Source organism: Malaclemys terrapin, chromosome 4 (genome assembly GCF_027887155.1).
Source record: "Malaclemys terrapin pileata isolate rMalTer1 chromosome 4, rMalTer1.hap1, whole genome shotgun sequence".
NCBI lineage: Eukaryota > Metazoa > Chordata > Testudines > Emydidae > Malaclemys > Malaclemys terrapin.
The window spans coordinates 136,886,483-136,907,766 of NC_071508.1; the positions used below are offsets into that span (position 1 = coordinate 136,886,483).

Below are 21,284 nucleotides of genomic sequence, written 5' to 3' on the forward strand. Positions count from 1 at the left end.
CTTATCATGCTGACTGAATGTATTTTCTCACTGTTTCCTTGCGTCCCCCCCGGCTGTTGTTTCTATATGTAGATTGTGAGCTGTTCGGGGCAGGAGACATCTTTGGGTTCTGTGTTTGTACAGTGCCTAGCACAATGGGGAGAGACAAAGAGAGACACTGTCACTGTCAGTTGGCTTCATTGAGTATGACAAGCCTACGGTTCTGATTTTTTTAAAATCTAGGAAGCGTTCTATGAGATGGCCAGATGTACAAACCCTCTGGGCCACTGTGACTGGTGCCTTTAAACACTTGACCTCAACTTCAAACATTTGCTCCAGGAGCATTTTAATATTTACACTGATGCTGTAGTGGGCAATCATCTTGTCAATCGGCCTCCTGCTTCCAGCTTGTCACTCTCGGAGCAGTCTTTGCTTCTGGATTATACAAGTGCAGTAGTCCTGCCACTGTATTCTTCGCACTAGTGATGTACAGGTTATCAAAACCCTCCTACACCCAGTCAGCTGGACCTGTGGGAGTTCCAAGCAAACACCAGGCCCCTACAGAACAAAACAAGGAAGAACCCAATCAGAAGAAAAAAGTCAAATATGAAAAAAATCTGATCTCTGCAGATTCACCTCAGCCCTACTCTGGCAATCCAGCTACTAAAAGATGGGATCCTTTTCCCCTCTTTACTATCTTCCCCTTCCACCAGACTTCTGTGTACTGGGCCCTATCATAGCCCACTACTCTATTGACACATAAACAGTGCGATCATTTGGAACTGCTGTTTACCTGGGCTCTGCTGTTCTAATTATGGGAATTCATAAAAATTTGAGAGCAGGCCAGTTCTGACCCATACTGTGAGTCAGAGGAGTTTCCACCAGTCTATAATGAAGGTGACTTATCTGACTTTTGCGTAGTCATTCATCTAATTGGCACTGATATAAAACATTTAAAATGAGAGACTTCTCCAATCCAAAGGAAAGTCTGCTCTGCCTCTATCTCTAAACTTCATTTCTATTTCTCTGTAAGGCTCATCATCTGTAATAGTAGGTCTCACACTGTGGTCTGCAGACACTGGTGATCCACTTGCTGGTGGGTCACATGGTGTTGGTCCATCATCTTGTTTCCATCTGCTAAATCTCATTAAAGGACAGCTCAAAATATGTTAAATTCTGTCCTAGGGTTACTCATCCATGTAAGGAATTGTTCTAGTTCCAGAAGGATGTTACATGGGAGGCGGGGCAGCCCACGCAGTCTTGAATAAGAGGGAGGTGTCCACAAAGTCTACCTACTAAAATTTGGTTCATGTGCTGAAAAAGTTTGAGAACCCTGATCTGCAACAATAGGCAGGGAGCTTCACTAGCTTTTGAAACCTCAGGCCAGAACCTCAGGTGGTTTAAATGAGTATAGCTCTTTTAGAGTTTAGTGGAGCTATAGAGAGACAAGATGGCTGAGGTAATATCTTTGATTGAACCAACTTCTGTGGGTGAGGTCACATCTACATTTAAAATGCTGCATTGGCACAGTTGCACCGATGCAGCTGCGCCACTGTAGTGCTTTATTGAAGACGCTCTATGCCAATAGGAGAGAGCTCTCCTGTCCGTGTAGTTAATCCACCTACCTGAGAGGTGGTAACTACGTTGGCGGGAAAGTTTCTCCCCCCGACATACCGCTGTCTACACGGGGGCTTAGGTCAGTATACCTACATCATTCGGGGATGTGGATTTCTCATACCCCAGAGTGACACAGTGATACTGATATAGGTCTGTAATGTAGACCAGACCAGAGAGAGACAACAGAGATCTTCTTCGGGTCTGAGAAAGGTACTCTGAGCATCACAACTAAATGCAAAGTGGAACAGATTGTTTAGCATAAGTAGTTAGAACATCTTGTAAGGGACCATTCAAGGTAGAGTGGCCCGTTAACACCAGTGCAGTCATAGGACAAAGAAGGGGGTTGGTGGATTATAGATTGTTGTAATAAGCCATAAATCCAGTGTCTCTGTTCAGTACATGTTTTTTAGTGTCTAGCAGAGTTATGAATTTCAGCTTCCAGTACCATCTTTTGAAAGTGTTGTGCAGGTTTGTTACCTTCCAGACCTGAATAAAATCTCTGTGTGCCTCCAAAACTTGTCTATCTCACCAACAGAAGTTGGTCCAATAAAAGCTATTACCTCACTTACCTTGTCCTCTAATAGCCTGAGACTGACACAGCTACAACTACACTGCATACATCAATGGAGCTGTATCAATTTAACCAGATGACAATCTGGCCCTCCATTTCCTCCTATTATCGAAGACTATTTGGGTGGATTCTCTATTGCATCCCTTTCTGAGAAGAAGACTTTTACCCCAGGTGGATCAGAAAAAGGAACTAGGTTAAATCTCTCTCTTTATGAACCCCATCATTGCAGTACTGGAGTGCCTTATGGAAAGCTAGTGTATGAATGCTATATAAAGCTACTCCCATCTCTATTAGATTTCTTGTGTATCCAGGATACATAGCTGAGTCTTTATAGCACGGTATCAAACAAATATCTGAACTTAACCCTACCAAGGTGTCACTCTTTTCTATTTTTAGTGCTGTGTGACTATGGCCAGCATACTGTAACTGTTTTCCATAGCGATTTAACACTACAAGACCAAGGGCATCTGCCATGGCCATATGCTAAATACAGTGTGTAAGTCAGGGCCACTCCCCAGTGACTGACTGATTTGGGGGAGAAGTGCAGAAGGCAGGGATGAAGGTAGAGAACACAATTTAGGGAGAGAAAGAAGGAACAGACATATGGGGCTGCAGCAGGAGAGAAAGAAAAGAAGAAACAAATATAGAAAATAATGCAGGAAAAGATACACCGTGTTCAATTGCTGGAAAGGACAGAGGGGATATAGTAGAATAAGCCAGGAAAGAAAGAAGGTATGAAAAAAGCACAGGGAACATAGTCAGTTCTGCTATTAGAGTTGGCTGACAATATGTGGCAGTCAAATCCAGTGCAGAGTAGTTTTATTTCTTTAAATTTCAGGGGGCAGAGCCTTGGGTTGGGAGATGTCATGGGTATTTTTCATCTTAATCCTTGACACTCTAAATGTTAAGTGAACTTGTCAAGTTCTGTCCTAAACAGATTAGTGCCTCTGGCTTAGACACAGAAAGAAGTCCTGGCATCATCAGATTCTCTGTTGGTGGAACTTCCATTCCAAAGTCACCAAACCTGCCATACAAATATCAGATAGATCCTTATTCCAGAGACCAGCCAGTCTGCAAACTCATCAGCAATATATGCACAACTTAAAGAGTTGTCCTCTGATTCTGCTTCAGAAACAAACTCTTTCCTTATACCAAGTTAGGGATTTTCAAGAATACCCGTAGCATTTTATTCCTTGCATCCATTCTTTACATAGTTATGAAACCATCAGAGTCTACCACTAATACTATTTCCTTGAAGAAAACTTTGTTATAGGGAAGTTAAGGTGTGGAGACTGTATAACTAAGGGTTGTTTAATCCTTGGAAGGACGTTGCAGTTGGCCAAAAAAAAAAAAAAAAATCCCAGCCATTAAGAAGTTAGGAAATTCAGAGTAAAGGTTTCAAAACATGGAATTTATATTCACAGCAGTAAAGGAAAACAAACATATACATCTGATTTACCATGAAGTCCAATAAACAATATTTCTTTGGAGTTCATACATCCTTGATTATGCAAACTATATAGGTATTTATTTGTTAAAGCATGATTGATTAATTAGCAGGAGTGAGCCATCCCTTCATGTAAGGCATGGCAGACTCTCTCAGACTGAATTTGAGGAAGAGGACTATGGAAAGTCACTCATGTTTTGGTCCAGACCAGGAGCAATGTTGTAGGCTGAATCTGACTCCAAGACTAGCAAGTCACACCAACACCTCCAGGGCTGAGACAGCCTTTCTCACGTATATTTCAGAGATGGAGTTTTGTCTCTCAATAATTCACTGACACAGATGTCCCCAGTGCAGAATTTCTAACATTTGCAATATCATGCTGCACATCTTTGCCTCTCCAGGGTACTGCTTTCTTCTTTGCAATGAAATAAGCCAATCTCTATGGGAAAATTCCCAGCCTTAGGTTATAGACTGCAGCTCTTTTTATAAAGATGCAACAGAGAAATAGAGAAGCAACTAATCCCAGCCTGTTTTTTTTATTATTCAGACAAATGTTAATCACTAATCAGCATCCACCTTAAATCACCATGAACATCCTGACTAGCTTTCTTTCTCTGTTTCTCCAGGCAACCAGCCCAGCTGTTTCCCATTGGTACTAGCAAAATAAATCCCTAAGAGACAGATCCAACATTTCTGTCTCAGAAGAAAAACTTCCTGTATTACAGTCCTATAAAACATCAATCAGCAATTGGCTATGTTCCTTTCTTCACCTATATCAGTCTCAAGGCTCTGCATGATCTGCCTTCCCTCCAGCTGTTAGTAACTTAATTGAAATATTGATCAAAATAAAAGCCATTCCCCAAAATTTGCACTATTACCACTAACCATAATTTAGTCATGTTTTATTACGCACAGTGACAGCCTAAACCCAATGCAAAATAAAGAATGCAATAAACATATTCAAAAATGGCACACCGCTGTTTCCATCATCTCGTGACAAGTGAATATAGGGCCAGATCCTCAGCTCGTGTAAACTGGCATAGATCCACTGACTTTAATGAAGCTACACCAGTTTACACCCACTGGGCATCCAGCTCATAATGTGTAAGTGACAAAAGAAACAATTATAAATCTGCAGCTTCATTTTCTTTACTTTTTATATTTGGCTGAGAGCCAAGGACTGCCCCAGATTTAGGTTCTGATGAATAAGCCCCTTGCTCTGAAATTCACAGCGGTTTATTAATCAGGCTTTCCAATGGAAAGTGAAGGAAGAGAGTTGCACAGCTGTTTCACAGAACTTCAAGGGCAGAAGCCTACAGATAGGGCCGGCTCTGGCATTTTTTGCCGCCCCTGGCAAAAAAGCCTCCCGCCGCCCCGCCCTCGGAGCGTGGCAGGGGAGGGCACCGAGCCCGGCCGTGGCTCCGCTCTCCCCTGCGGCCAGAGCGACGGGGGAGGGCGGAGAGCCTGGCCGCGGTCCTGCTCTCGGGCCGGAGTGCCACCCCCCTCCAGGTGCCGCCTCAAGCACCAGCTTGGTGGGCTGGTGCCTGGAGCCGGCCTGCCTACAGAGCAGCCAAACCCATCATGCTCAAAACCAAGGTATAGTGTGTTAAAATCGATGTTATATTAATTTTTCACATCTGTGACCAAATGGTCAGAGAGAGAAGAGATTATTGACTGCAGAACTAGACAACACACCAACTATGTTTTGTTCGTGTAGATTTATTTTGAGAGTAAGCAGGTCAGCACAGAGAGAGAGACTGAAGGATGATTGACATGCTGAAAGGTAAACAAAGATTTGCCTTGCACAGGAGGCTGCGGCTGTTTTAGATGCTCGAGGAGCATCTAGCAACGCTTTGTGTGCAGTGTCAGCTCCAGGTGAGAGGCTACAACTTAGTGAAATGGCAGCCTCTAAACTGGAATCCCATGGCAAAAAATAAATAAAAGAGCAGCCCTGATATTCCTGACTGGGAGGAAGCAGCTGTTTTCTTTACACCCGGACTAGGAACAAAAGGGATGTGGAGGGGGAAGTCTCCGCAGTGTTTCTGACATTCTACTCAACAGCATATAAGCAGCCAGAGCGAACCCCGTGCGAGGTCTAAGCACTTATTAGGTGTCACTGAAGCAAGCGGTGTACTGGCCATCTGCCTAGGGTGAATTTCACCCTAGACAACAGGGGCACTGAAACAATTTGTACAGTGGGGGTGCTGAGAGCCCCTGAACCAAGCTGTAAAACTGAATCTGATTGAAACCTCTTCAAGCCAGGGGGTGCGGCAGCACCCCCAGCACCCCTAAATTCCAGCACCCATGCCAGACAATCAGCTGCAGGCTACATTAATGCACTGCTCTGTGTAGGTGAGGAGGTATCCATATTGCCTTATGGTCATTCCCTCAGGGCGCCATAGGATTTCTATTCAATACCATTCTACCACGAGGAACAACGGCGGCCTGGCTTATCTGGTTTCTATCCTATTTCCTTAGTTTTAAGTTATTTCTTGACAAATCCTCCCAGGCTTGAAGCTACTACTGGATCTTCCCTCCCTTCAGACACACTGAAATGTTTTCTCCACGTCTTTGCTTGGCCAGGCTGCACAGTCATTTTTACTATTATGTTCTTTGTGATTCATTCTTAAATGTGATGTACAAGGACAGGCAGAAAGAAATACAAATAGATGAATATGGACACTCATGCCATTCTGGATAGTAGTTCAATATTTTACCAATAGTTTTTAGAGATATACATAACTCGATTTCATCCACTGAGTCTGAATATCCATACCAAACATGCTTTGCTTTTGAGTACTAAACCTGCTTTGCTTTAAAAAGAGGCTGTGGGTCTGAGTGGAAAAGGCACAAGACGGGGAGTTTCGAGACTTGAGTTTTATCCCCTGTCTTGTCATGTGATCTTGGGCAAATCAGTGAGGCCTTGTCTTCACTGCAAGTCAACACACGGGAGTGACTGAACTCGAGTTAGCCCTGCTTGCCTGAGAGCAGCCACGCTGCCCAGTGACACGGGAGTTATGCGGAGTGATGGGATGAGCAGCGCACAGGGACTGCATTAGCTGTGATGAATTATTGTCACTCAAGTTGTTGCATCCCCCACAGCATTACTAGCTCAAGCATCAGCAGCACACTTCAGCAACCCCTCCCCCCCGTCCCAAAAATATAATCCCCCCCTTCCCCCACACACAGGCCAGATGGCTCAAGCTTAAAGCCCCACTTAACTCAAGATTTTTTGGGGGAGGGGGTAAGGGGGAGAGGAGTTGAGTTAGGGGTAACTCTCGAGCAAACTGTATGGGGAAGACACTCTTAGCCTCTCTGTACCTGTTTCTCCCTCCCATCTTTGTTGCATCTATTTTGAGTAAGCTCTCCAGTGACGTGTTTTATAGTGCCTAGCACAAAGGGACCTGATCTCACTTGTGTGCTACTGCAAAGCAAATAAAGAATTAACTTGAATATTGAAATTGGGGGTTTCCTCCCCCACATTTTTCCATCATCTAACTCTATCTCAATAGCATTTAAAATAAAATGTTCAGTCTTTGGTGCAGGATGTTGAAAATACCTTAAAGTACAAACAACAAATATTGTGCTTTGTACAATTGAGAAAAATCTTTCCCATCCAGTAGCATGGATGTCATTTGGGTTATTTAATTTACAAGTTTGTTTATCAGAATCTAATAAAAGGTTTTTAAGCTAGCAGAGAAACAAATTAGTTAGATTTCTCAGTAATCACTCCTCTTAGCTGCAGGAAAAGAAAAACATGAGATGAAAGAGTCTTCACTCTGTTATTGAAGTTAGAAGGGTGCTGAAAATAGGCCAATGGTCCTCCTTGAAAAGCTAAGAAAGTCTCTAGGAGTCTAATTAGCAGAAAAATCATTGACTTTTCAGTCAGAAGAAATGCAAAAACAAGGGTCTATTCAAGATCACAAACGGGACAGAAGCAATTTTATACACATATTCCTCAGAGCATTCTGGATTATGCACAGTGCTTCAAGACTTTGCCAAGCTACATATTTTTGGCCTTCAGCGAGATAAATTATGAAACAGTGAAAATTATACTTTTTAACCTTAAGTAAAAAAAAATATCCAGTTCTCTTTTTAATAGTTACTTCACATGATACCTGAAAATTAGATTGTGTTCAGTCAGTGCAGAAGGATTCTGTAGGTGGAACCAATTGCTGAAAGGATATTTATATTTTTCAGCTGATGGTGGGTAATACCTAGATAGAGACTTTTTGGAAGTGCAAGAGGCAATATGGGGATTTTGTCTCAAAGCATGACACAGCAATAAAAACTGGCACTTACTAAGTCTTCTTGCTACATGGCATACAATGGATGCTTTATAACCAAGCTGGCTTTGTATGATTAAAACAAAGACACAGAAGCAGCATCATATAGAGTATCACACCCAGGACTGGAAGAACTCACAGGTTTTCACTTTGTCCAATAGCTCATCATAATATGACTTTGCACTTTTATAAAATTCCCAAATGTCAGCTGAGTTGGCTGTACACCCGTACTGTTATGTAGGTAAATAATATTGTCCCTATTTCACAGATGGCAGAACAGAGGCTCAGAAAGTCTGGGGACCTGATCTGCAAACCTTACCCACACCAAGTAGTACAATGGGGCTGCTTGTATGAGTACTATTCAGAGTGTAGAATCGGGTTGTAAGGGCCTTGTTAAAGGTCACAGAAGGAGTCAGTGTAAAAATCAGGATTAAAATTTACTTGAAGCGACCCCCAGTGTGTTGTGAAGTGACCCCCCAGTGTGTTGTGTCTTTTGCTCTTTACATAACATTCATAATATGAAGGAACCACACGGGCACAGAGGGATCCATATCACTGTGCTAGGCCAGGCCTAGCGATATGTACACACTGCTCCTCTGGCAGGGTTCTGGTGGCTTCTGAAATGTAGCAGACAGTGAGGGCCTCTAGAGGGGACACAAACTATTTAAAGGAACAGTACCCAATTAGTGCCGTGCCGAGTTCACAGTGTTCACCAGGCAAATCATTCAGTGTTTCTATCCATAAAATGGGGGCAATGAGGTTTAACTACCACATAGGGATGTCATGAAATCTAACTACATGGGCAAAGTGGCATATAAGCAGCTGCCATCTCTTCCTGCAAACCACTTCCAGGGCCAAGGCTTGTTTTCCTCCTAGAGATAGAGATTGCAAGCCACCTTGGGGTATGTCAACGCTACAATTAAACGCCCGTGGCTGGCCCGTGTCATCTGCCTCAGGCTCATTGTATGGCTCAGGCTGGAGTCCATGCTCTGGGACCTCGCGAGGCGGGAGGGTCCTAAAGGCCAGGGTCCAGCCCAAACATCTGCACTGCGATTTTACAGCCCCATAGTCTGAGCTCTGCGAGCCCAAGCCAGTTGACATGGGCCAGCCGCAGGTATTCAATTGGAGTGTAGACATCCCATTAGTGGCCCAGCTTTCTGAAAGGGAGATGCTTATTGAGGCTTGTCTGATGTTAAGTGGGAAAAGGGGAATTGTGGGTCATTACGTCCCAGGAAGATGGGGCTATGGACCGGAGAGCAGGGAATGAAATAAGAGAAAGTGTCTCCCTGTCACTCAAAATGGCAACTTCCCTGCAAGATTGTTCCTTTAATGGATTACCTACAATGCTCACTTTAAAAAGCGAGGCCTTCCCATTGATGAAATGAATGTGGGGAAAAAAGACAGTGGAGTTCTTGCCCTCACCACTAGCAAGCGCTGTGCTGTTTCTCAGAGTCTCACGTCTGAATCCCTTCTGCAAACCTCAAGAATCATGAGGCTTATTCCCTTTGTTGATGTTTGACTTGTTTTTAAGGTCAATAAAAGGCAGTGAGCAAGAGCAAGAGAAGTCAGACTCTACAAAGGAGCCCGGCAAAAGGATTTGTGTGTGTTTGTTCTTGTTTCTTCCTGGAATGCCGCAATCCACAAGCCTCTGCCAATGTCCAGAAGCAAGCAACTAAATCGATTCCAACAGCTTAGAAAGTGAAATTACACCTGGATAAATTATTCAAATATTTGTTTCTATTTAAAGGGCTTTTATGGACTTTTCAGTTAAATAAAATATGAAAATGGCATTTTCAAGAGTGGTCGTGGGGCACCCCTGGCAGAGCTGGAAGGGGGGGGCTGGTTTTAGCAATTGCTCCATGGATATAATTATATAGCCTGAGGGTCCAATACTGCAGTCTTTCCTCAGGCAAAAGGGCAAGGGGTCTTTTGCCCAAGTTAAGATTGCAATGATGTAAGTCCCATGTGTGAAAACTGTGGCATAATGCTAGCCAGGGATTTGGGGCTTCATTTCTTTTGAAATGCTTCAAATATTGATAAAGGTATCTCTGTGCAGCAAGATGAAAATGATTAGGGCACTTAAGGCAATTCCTGGAAGGTAAAGGGCAATCCTTTGCAGAGAGCTTGATATTTTTTCCGTTTTCCTCTATCCCTGTTGTTTCTAGAAATGAAGGCCATAATAGAACAGGATGTAGGAGAACAGGAAAACACGTTTCCCATAAGTTTGCTCAGTTCTTTTGGATGGCAGAGCCAGTTTAGAAAAGGCAACGCTCAGCACTTGGAGTGAGGTTGTGAGTTGGACTGTGTGACCGCACAAAGGAGTGAGAACCTCCTCCCCCCACTCACACCCTTCTGTGCACTGTCTGGACCATGGGCTGGGCATGCAGGAGCAAGCAGAGCTACATGGCCACTTATATCCTCTCCAGAGAAGGTGGCCAGGAAGTAGGGTTGCCAACTTTCTAATTGCACAAAACCGAACACTCTAGCCCCGCCCCTTCCACTAGGCGCTCCCCCCCTCCATGGCTTGCTCTCCCCCACCCTCACTCACTTTTACTGGGCTGAGGCAGGGGGTGCGAGAGGGGGTGAGGGCTCTAACTGGGGGTGCGGGCTCTGGGGTGGGTCCAGAAATGAGGGATTCAGGGTGTGGGAGGGGGCTCCAGGCTGTGGCAGGGAGGTGAGGGCTCTGGGATGGGGGTGCGGGCTCTGGGGTGGGTCCAGAAATGAGGGATTCAGGGTGTGGGAGGGGACTCCAGGCTGTGGCAGGGAGGTGAGGGCTCTGGGATGGGGGTGCGGGCTCTGGGGTGGGTCCAGAAATGAGGGGTTCAGGGTGTGGGAGGGGGCTCTGGGCTGGGGCAGGGGGTTGGGGGGCAGGGTTGGGGCATGGGCTTACCTCCAGCGGCTCCCGATCAGCAGAGCAGCAGGGCTGCTAAGGCAGGCTCCCTGCCTGTCCTGGCACTGCTGACCACGCTGCACTCTGGAAGTGGCCAGCAGCAGGTCCGGCTCCTAGGGGGAGGCTTTTGCCCATAACGTCTCTGGTATAGGAATCTGCCTCACAACTTTTGAGGTAACAAATCTGAGGAACTGTCCCAGATTGATGTGTCAATGGAAGGGTTTGGAACAAATGGGTAAGTTAAACAATAAGAAATCATCAGACCCAGATGGTATTCACCCAAGAGTTCTGAAGGAACTCAAATACAAAATTGCCGAACTACTAAGTGTGGTATGTAACCTTTCACCTAAAGCAGCCTCTGTACCAGATGACTAGAGGAGAGCTAAAATAATGCCTATTGTTAGAAAAAGCTCCAGCGGCAATCCTGGCATTTATTTTTTCCCTTTACTTCCTTGCCAGGCTGTGTGGATACATCAAGTTGCCTCCTTTACAATTGGCTTTGTCCCTCTTGCCTAATTAATCAGCTTTGTGACATCACAATCCGTCACTGTGAACAGGTTTGTGATGTCACAAACACTAGCTTTGTGAATAGAGGGGAAGGATGGTGGATAGGCTGCTAGCCTGGGACCCAGGAGACCTGAGTTCACTTCCTTGCCCTACCTCACATGTGCTGTGAAATTGTCAACAAGTCCCTCGGGGCCAGATCCTCAAAGGTGTGTAAGGACTTAACTCCTCGTCAATGCAACTGACTGCAATCAATGGGAGTGAGGTGCCTAAATACCGTGGAGGATCTGGGCCCTAGCCTCTCTGCGCTAAGTGTAAAATGCTGAGAACAACACTTCCCTACTTTACAGCAGCATTGTGAACATAACAGCATTAATGACTGTGAGGGCCTCGGATAGCTGACTACATGACTCGGGTCCCAAGAGAAGGGTAAAATGAGAACTTCTGTTTATACACAAATATCCTGGAGCTAGGAACAGGCCTGAACAAATCCAAGACCTAGACAGCTTGGGAAGGGTCAGATCTTGACTTTGGCCAGTTGTAGAGATGGGAATAGTGATAAACAAACTCTGGGTCTGATCCTCTCAAATCCAGATCCCAGCTCTGCGTAGGGCCATTCTTACCCAGGCAAAACCCCCACAGCTTTCGTGGGAGATTTGCTTGAGAGAGGATGGCAGGATTAGACCCTAGAGGGGTGAGATAGGACAGAGACTATGCTGCTGCAGTAGAAACACTCAGGCCAACAGTGTGAAAAGCAGATTGAAACAAGGCAGCTCTGCCAAGAGCATGTGCTGTAATTTAAGTGTGCTAGCAATAAGGCAAGGAGAAAGGAGGACTATGCTAGGATGTTAGTGGTCAGTGGTGGTGGGCAATTACAAATGTCTGGGGAAGAAGACCTTGACGAGAAATCAATTCAACTGCTCTGGCAGGGAAGCTTTAGGAGGCACCCATCCTATACATACTGGCCAAAAGGTTAACATGCAATGGAAGGGGCAGGGAATGTGGCCAGGTAACTAAAATAGAAAGTGAAAATCCAGACAGTTCTGATGCCTCGGGAGGTTCAAGAACATAGCAAAATATCATAAAAAGAACAGGAGTACTTGTGGCACCTTAGAAACTAACAAATTTATTTGAGCATAAGCAAATTAGATACCATTAACTCTGGCTTGAACAGAGACTGGGAATGGCTGAGTCATTACACTACTTGAATCTTTTTCCTTATATAACTATCCTTACACCTCTTGTCAACTGTCTGTGATTGACCATCTTGATCATCACTACAAAAGTTTTTTTCCTGCTGATAACAGGTCATCTTAATTAATTAGCCTCTTAGAGCTGGTATGGCATCTTCTCAGTATGTATATATATATATATATATACTCTTCTTATATGTTCCATTCTATGCATCCGATGAAGTGGGCTGTAGCTCACGAAAGCTTATGCGCAAATACATTTGTTAGTCTCTAAGGGGCCACAAGTACTCCTGTTCTTTTTACGGATACAGACTAACACGGCTGCTACTCTGACACCTGTCAAAAATATCATAATCACTATTGCTACTCTAGAGCTTGAGCACTTTGACCGGTCAAGCCTAAAGCTAAACTGTTTGTTCTCTTTTGTGGAACAAGCAAGCAAGGGAAGGAGCATGGATGGGTTCCACACCTTAGTGATTTATCCTTATTGCACCACTCAAAGGTTAGAATAACTGTCTGGGAGCCAAAGAAAAATAACAGCATACCTATCTGTGCCTTTGCTGCAAGCATAATTAATCTATCTGCTTTTCTCGCAGCAGACAGCTAATTAAACCAGGCAGGAGGAGAGAAAAAGAGAGCACAAAATATGTATTTCAGAAGCTTGACGAACAGAGGAATGTATCACAAAAACTTGCAAATAACATCACTAAATTCATCATCACGCTGCTGTAGGCAGCTGTACTATAGTGTGCAGCCTCAGTGTGCTGTTTTCTATCTGCCTATTTTCAGCATCCTTTGAATATCCCCCAGAGCCCACACTCATTCTGAACGCTCTTGAAGGAAATTAAGGAACGCCACCTGATTGGACCCTCCGGCCACACCCTCTGGAAATAGCTAGTGCTGGGTCAAAAATGACCAATCCAAGACACGATAAATGGAGCTGGAGTCATCTTTCATTCTCCTTTTGACTCCTCGCTCTATTCCCTTGCCTTCCTGCTAAAAGGCTTTTTCGATTCTGCCAATCAGGCCAGAAAGTAACAGCATTTCACCATTAACTAAAATACTGTGCAGTGCAAACAAGGCGCGCCTCGAGTCCAAATCCCAATGGAGCTCAGTGGTAGCTCTCCCAGACTGAGGCTTTGGTCCTAGGAGAGAGGTCTCCCATCAGCTTAATTCCTCCAGCCCCCACAAGCGGCAGTAGCTGTGTTGGCAGGAGACGCTCTCCCTCTGACATAGCGCTGTTCACACCAGTGCTTAAATTGGCAGAAGTTACGTTGCTCAGTGGGATGGCTAATTCACACCCCTGAGTGACATAACTTATGTTGATTTGACTTAAGCTATAATGTAGCCAGACCCTTAAGCTACACAACACGTTGAAGAACATAGCATGAGGCACAATGTTGCATTGACTGTGGAGGGCATGGACAAGGTGACCTCACAGGTTTGGGTTGGTTTTTTCCCCCCTGATGGTTGTGAGTTTCTTCCAATTTCTCAGGTAACTATATTGAGCCTGATCTAAAGTCAATAGGTTTGTTTCCGCTGACTTCAATGGGCTTTGGAACAGGCACATTTGGGGCAACAGCATCTAAAACCTGGCTGTACACAGTGCCCAATATAAGGGCTCAATCCAGCAAAGAATCAACTCGTGCTTACTTTTAAGAACATAAGTAATTCCACTGGGACTCTTGCAATGACCCCCGAGGATGTTTGTGGGGCTAGTCACATGCTTAAGTGTTTTGCTAGATCAGGGCCTTAGTAGGTAATGTGTATGTATGAGATTTTCAAAGGGCTGGAACTTCTCGCTGCAGATCTGAGCTTTAGCAGCCTTGCTTATCTGATAGATTCTCTTAAGTACAGTATCCAGCTTTTTCTGTTCCAAGCGCTGTGAACTTGTGAGCGAGAAATACGCCCATTAACTTGGGCAGGTATATCATGAAGTTAAGGGATTTGGTTGAACAATGAATCGGCACTGAAGTTCATGAAGGTCTTTGGTTTCACTTTTGTCATCAGATTCATAGTCAATTAAAAAGCTGGACATAGAAAGTTTTATGGGAATGCTACAGTGATAAAAATGGGGAGGGAGGGACAGGAAGGAATTGATTTATGATGAAGCCAATGCAGTCGATCTGGAAGAGATAATTATTCTTCTATAACTGGCCAGGGAATGGAGGATCCATTATGTGGGTGAATTGAAACAGCAGAGGCAATTTGTCAGTCTGACTTGTTTGAGTGAGTAACTTCAATTTCTAAGTGATTTTTCTTTCATTGTCACACAGGAATGTGTTTTACATTTCAAGCTCTTCTTATGCTGACCTGAATGTAAGAAAGGAGAAGGCAGGACTCACAGTGAGTAAAGGTAACAATATTTTCACAGTGGCGTCCATTGGTACAGCTAAACTACAGAGAAGACACATCAGAATTTCCAGGTTTCAGGGGATTTAGAATTTGGCTGGAAAAGATTCACTCCAGATGAAAATATGGTATTCAAAAGGCACACCACAAGAGCAATATGTTTTGTCTTTTGAGTGCATTTGTTCATTTTTTAAAAAACACGAGTGCAAGAAAGTGTATGGGTTTCTAATGCTTTTTACCTTAAAAAGCTAAATCCACACGAGTATTTACTGTGCATTAGTCTTAATAAGCATTCCAAAATAATGTTTTCAAAGTGAAATTGTGGGAGGGGGTGTTAGTGCACATTATAGAATGCAAAACTCTTCTACATTCTTTTAAAGAAGTTAGAGATTAAGGATGAGATTTTTCAAAAGCATCAAAAGGTAACAAAGTCCGTGGGACTTGTGCGCCTATGATCTCCCCCTGCAATACAGATATGGATGGAAGCAGGCAGGGTTCCTACCTACTCCAAAGAATGTACAAAATGTATGCATGTACCCTCTGGGGCCTGATTTTCAAAAGACCTTGCCATACTGGGCCCAGAAATGCCAGGTCCTAAGCACTTTTGAAAAATTGGCCCTTATTACACCTAGTTTCAAGCTAACCGAATACACCTCATCTAACCTCAGAGCAGTTTGTCAGTGACCAGAACATAGGGGGTCAGGCCTCATGGTTAGAGCAAGAACCAGGAATCAGAGCCTAGAATCAGGGTCAGAGGCTAGGTGTCAAAGCCAAAGAGCAGAGTCAAAGTTAAAAGATAGGAATCAGAGCCAAGGGGCAGGACCTGGTGACCTGGAGTGAGGTAGGGCTGGGAACAAGCAGACATAGGCACCATCTAGGGTGACCAGATAGCAAGGGTGAAAAATCGGGATAGGGGGTGGGAGGTAATAGGCACCTATATAAGAAAAAGCCCCAAATATCGGGACTGTCCCTATACTATCAGGACATCTGGTCACCCTAACACCATCACAGCTGCTGCTGGGTTCAAGAGCCAGTCAGTCTTCCGACTCTCCCAACCAATCAGGCAACGTAGCCAATCAGGCAGCCTCCTACAGGCCACCTGCACTCAGTGCGTTGCCCAGAGAGTCACTGTTGCAGGCCCTGATTCTGACAGCGTTCAGGCACTGCATGTCAGGGTGATTCAGCAGGAAAGCCTTCCAGCCACATGCAGAGAATCCTAGAATCGGTTCCATACCCCTATTCGTTTTTGTTGTCCTTCTCTGTACCTTTTCCAATTCCAATGTATCTTTTTTGAGATGGGGAGATGAGAACTTAGTATTTAAGGTGTGGATATATCATGGTTTTATATAGTGGCATTATGATATTTTCTGTCTTATCATCTATCCCTTTCCTAATGGTTCCTAACATTCTGTTCGCTTTTTTGACCGCTGCTGCACAATGACTCCAAGATCTCTTTCTTGAGTGGTAATGGCTAAATTAGGCCCCATCTAATTTATGTATGGTTGGGATTATTTTTTCCAGTGTGCATTACTTTGCACGTATCAACAATGAGTTATAAAAAAGGCCATGAGTGATGCCAATGCAAATCAAGCTGTTACTGGGGGGGAGGGAGGGGCGGAGGGGGGCAACAAACCTTCTTTATTCCTCTGAGACACAATTAAAACCTTAAAACAAGATTTTTGAAGAGGACCATGTTACTGCTTTGTTTCATGTATGAAACTGAAAATGAACTATGAATTTCTAACATAAATGGATCCTTTCATCTCATCTTAGCTACTTGATTCAAAGTTTAAGAATAATGAACTCTCGGGGCCCTGTTCTCCTTTCACACCAGCATAAACCAGCAACACTTCCACTGACAGCAGTGGGGTCACAGTGATGCAAAACCAATGAAAGAGGGAAGATAAATCAGGCCCTCATTTCTTAGCGGTACCTATCTTTGCAAGTTTGGGTTCGGCATGGTTAAACAGGCAAGCCAGCTTGGGCTTAGATGGCTGCAGGAGGAATTATTGCTACATGCCCGGAGGGAATGCCCTCTCTTTCATAGAGAGGTGATTTATTTTTCATATCAGTTTGGACTCAGCCATTTCCCCTTTCCCCCTCCTCCCCACTCCCGAAACAAAGTCATGCAATGGAACAAAGCTATGTGAGATGACTTCTAAAGACTAAGCAGCTATCTCAGCTTAGGATAAGAAATAAGATATTTGGAAATTAAAAGCCAGCTTTATGCTACAGGCTCCTTTCATTCTTCTATCGCTAAATGTAAAAGAAAAATGTAGGAGCAAAGCTTGTAAAGATTCAGACAACCCATGAAAAATGGAAAGTGCCTTTTTCATCTGAAAGAGTTTCTTTTTGTCAGGTTAAATACACATTCATTTAATCTGTTTAACCAGATCAGCCCCAGTATAGTTAAGCAATGAAAACACCAAACCTAGGAGCTTAAGTCTGGAAGCCTTAAGACAATCTTCCTTTCCGTTTGATAAGACCAAGGCATTCCATCTTGGCTTAAAATAATCATAATTATGTTTCTAAACAGTCAGGGACTGGAGAGTTTAAAATTCTGCAGAGGGAGATGAAGTTTCCTGTTCATTGCATGGGCTAATCTTTTTTATTAAGGGAAGTTAATGTGATATTGATTTGGGGGGCGGGGGATACTCTGCCTTATTGTGATAGAGAAAGGGGGAAAGGGTAGATAGCGACGGGGGATTAATTTTTTTATTCATTCTCAGAACTCTCTTTGCGAAGCCTTTTCCATGACATCTTCCACTTTACTACTCACCTCTATAAGGCTGTTTCTCTCCCTTTCTGAGCACATATGTAACTCAAAAGTAACGTTATTCCTTGCTACGAAGTGTTAGAGTTTAGTTAGCAGCTGTGATGGTATCAGCCAATATGTTGCTTTTTAATGACATCACTCAATACATTATGAATGAGGAATTTGAAGAGCAGAAAAAAAAGGCAGCGTGCATAATCGTTAACCGTTCAGCTGCTTGAAGAGCTTTGTCTAGAAAGTAATAAATCCTCCAACCTTCTTGTTTATAAGAACAAGTTGGCACTGCACCTGGCTTCTGATCAATGTAAGAAGGAATCACGGTCAAACCACAAATCACATTAATCGGTTTTCATGAGTTTAGAAGAAGTCTGGCCTTTAGAATCCAACAGCTTTCTTCCCCCTAAATAAAATTCACCTGTTTATTCCAAAACCTTCTCTCCCAAATAGCAATTTGACCGGCAAGCTGATGAGCATTTAGGTACATACAGCAGCTCAAACACGTACCGGTATATGTTGGCTCTTAGCAGCAGCAGTGTTCATCTCACTGCCACTTTTGGAGGAGACAGCAGAGGCGAGCTTCTTGGGGCACATGTTCTCTACTGTCATGGCCTTTGTATGAAAACACCCTAGAACAGCCTTAGTTGTAGATTTTGTGCCCTCCTTTGTGTCTGACATTTTCCTTCCTACTTTTGTCTCAGGAGCCCTGATATTTCAGTCCTGGTACCCTCAGGCTGAAGATGGGCCTGAACTATGATTTTTTTTAAAGTTCAGGAGTATTTGGGCCCTGGGTTTTCAGTGTGGGCCCAAACTACTTCAGTCAGGATAAGAAAAATAATGTTCTTGTGTTTGTTGGGGAACATGGTTTTATGAGTCTGAAAGTGGAAGTTGATAATTACATGCAGGTCTGCATAAGGCACTGACAGCATCTTGGCACATCCCGATGCCATGGTCCCATCCCCACACCATGGCCCTGCTTCTCCTTAGAACAGCTGTAATTATGATCAATGAGGAAGTTCACATCTCTTGGAGTTATTGTTTCCGGCTCTCGGCAGACTCAGACAGACCTCAGATATGCATAGGCCTCATTTTCAAGCTTGTCTTTGCATCGATAAAGAATAGAAACAAATTTTTTAAAAATGAAAACTGCGATTCTAATCTCATCAAATGACTAAAGGAGCTGGGGCCCCAGGCATGGACTTATAATACCAATGCCTTAATCTAGCCCTGATTGTTTGATATAGATTTGGGGAGGACAGGGTTGTGAGGATTTTTATTAGGGTCATGTACTGACAACACTACTGAATGGCATGCTTACAGCAGATTGGATGTGATAATTGCACGTTGCAGCAACTACCACAGTTTGCAGATCTGTTTTTTGTTCTGCATTAGAATGAAACAAAACCATTCAAAAATGGAATGGTGTCAACATATCCATCTTCAGATCAAAACCTGTGCTTTCCGATTCAGGAAATGTGTGTGTGTGTCTGGTTTGTTTAGGGGGGCTGCAGGTTTGTATAATTTTTGGTGGTGCCCAGAATGGGTTCAAGTCCCGCCCCCTGCCCCCACATACACACACCTGCCTAAGGCTCTGGAAGGGAGTTTGGGTGCTGGGTGCAGGCTCTGGGCTGGGGCCGGGGGTTGGGGTGAAGAAAGGGGTGCGGGCTGTGGGAGGGAGTTTGGGTGCAGGAGAGGGTTTGGGGTGCAGGCTCTAGAAGGGAGTTTGGATGCAGGAGGGGGTTCAGGCTATGGGAGGTAGTTTGGGTGTGCGCTCTGGGCTGGGGCAGGAGGTTGGGGTACAGGAGGGAGTGCTGGGGGTGGGCTCTGGGAGGGAGTTTGGGCTCTGGGCTGGGGCAGGAGGTTGGGGTACAGGAGGAGGTGCTGGGGGCAGGCTCTGGGCTGGGGCAGGAGGCTGGGGTGTGAGAGGGATGAGGGGTGCAGCTCTTACCTCGGGCGGCTCCCAAAAGCAACCCACACACGCCTCTGGCAGTGGCTCCTAGGTGGGGGGGCGGGGGTCTCCACGCGCCGCTGCCCACAGGCACTGCCCCCAAAGCTCCCATTGGACACAGTTCCAATGGCAGATTCGGCGCCTGGGGTGGGGGCAGCGCACGGAGACACACCTCCCCAAGGGCCACAGGGATGTACCAGCCGCTTCCAGGAGTGGCATGCCATGCGGAGCGAGGGCAGGCAGGAAGCCACTTTAGCCATGCTGCACTGCCGCTGATGGTGGCGGGGGGCCCCAGGTCCTTTTAAATCACCCGGGGGTGGCAGGTGGGGCCGGGAGATGCTCCAGGGAGGTGTGCAGGGCCAGGGGAGAGACCCGGCCCCGAACATTGGTGAAACCAGGCTCCTGTGCTCTGAATATCCCTGGAGCACAGGTACCACGGGCCCATACAACTCACCACCCCTAGGGGGCTGGGATGTAGAAGACCCAGGTTCAAGCCCTTAAGCTGTCTAATTCAAAGTGATCTGGGTTGAAAAATTGTTCTGAATCAGGTAGAGCCGGAACGCGACCCTAAGTCTCCCACCCCAGTGTCCTACCCACCCAGCTATAGATTGTGAGAAAGAACCATGTCTGTCTGCCTGCCTCTCTCTCTCTCTCCCCCTAGAGATTCAATGACATTTCATTTAGTCAGAAACGTTCTGAGCAGGTCTCTGCTTCTTCTGTGGATTTTTCTCCCCATAGGTTCAGTTGTGCTAAAAAGACACCAGCCTGCACAAGCAGTGATGGAGCTGCCCTGTACCAGGAGTGACTGTGGCACTCCCCAGCAGAAGGAGAGCATGCAAGGTGCATGATCCTCACTGAGGCCAGCCAATTCTGCTGCCCAATATAGGGAGAGAGGGGAAGGATTATGTTCTTGTCTTCTCCCGGCTGTTCCCGAGGAACCTCAGAGCGCAGGGCCTGGGACTTTCACAGGGTAAGGTGATACCTGCACAGGGTCCAGACACAACCTATACCACTTCTAAGCAGAAGCCCAAAGGACTGGAGACTCTTAGGGTATGTCTACACTACCCGCTGGATTGGAGGGTAGCGATCGATCTATGGGAAATTGATTTATCACGTGTAGTGTAGACATGATCAATCAATCCCCGATCACTCTCCCGTTGACTGCTGAACTCCAGCTTGGCGAGAGGCAGAAGCAAAGTCAACGGGGGAGCCGCGGCCATTGATCCCGCCATGAGGATGTGAAGTAAATAATTCTAAGTCGATCTAAGATACGTCGACTTCAGCTACGCTATTCTCATAGCTGAAGTTGCGTATCTTAGATCGATACCCCCCCCAGTGTAGACCAGGCCTTAGTAAATTACCAGTGGATGGCCTCTTTCCTTGGGTGGCTTTGCTAGAATGTGGTAATTTACTTTGTAAAGGAAGGGGGGAGAATTTTCCTCATTTTTTTTCTTAAAGGGAACAAAGGTTTTTAATTGAATTCCTTCTTTGTGGCAGCTCAGGCAATTAATGTTTTCCTTAATAAATTATGAAAAAATCCTTCCTTTCTATTAAATGATTTGTACAACTGCAGTTTGCTTTTCATTCCATCATCCAGGCATATGTCTGTCCTCCCCTAACCTCAGCCTTTTGAACTGAGATTCAGGCATGTGGGGCACACAATACTCTCTCGGAGACACACTCATCTCATGACATTCAGCCAGGGGTGATGCAGGGGGAAGTGATGG

The 21,284-nt window shown here is 45.0% G+C and overlaps 1 long non-coding RNA gene across 1 annotated transcript in view; it reads right to left on the reverse strand.

Annotated features, from left to right (window-relative positions):
- Nucleotides 1–348: 348 nt before the first annotated feature.
- Nucleotides 349–21,284, reverse strand: part of LOC128835273 (uncharacterized) — a 41,068-nt gene continuing 20,132 nt past the window's right edge. The window contains exon 3 of the long non-coding RNA XR_008444624.1: nucleotides 349–537. This is a non-coding gene — a long non-coding RNA (uncharacterized LOC128835273). The remainder of the gene's footprint in view (nucleotides 538–21,284) is intronic.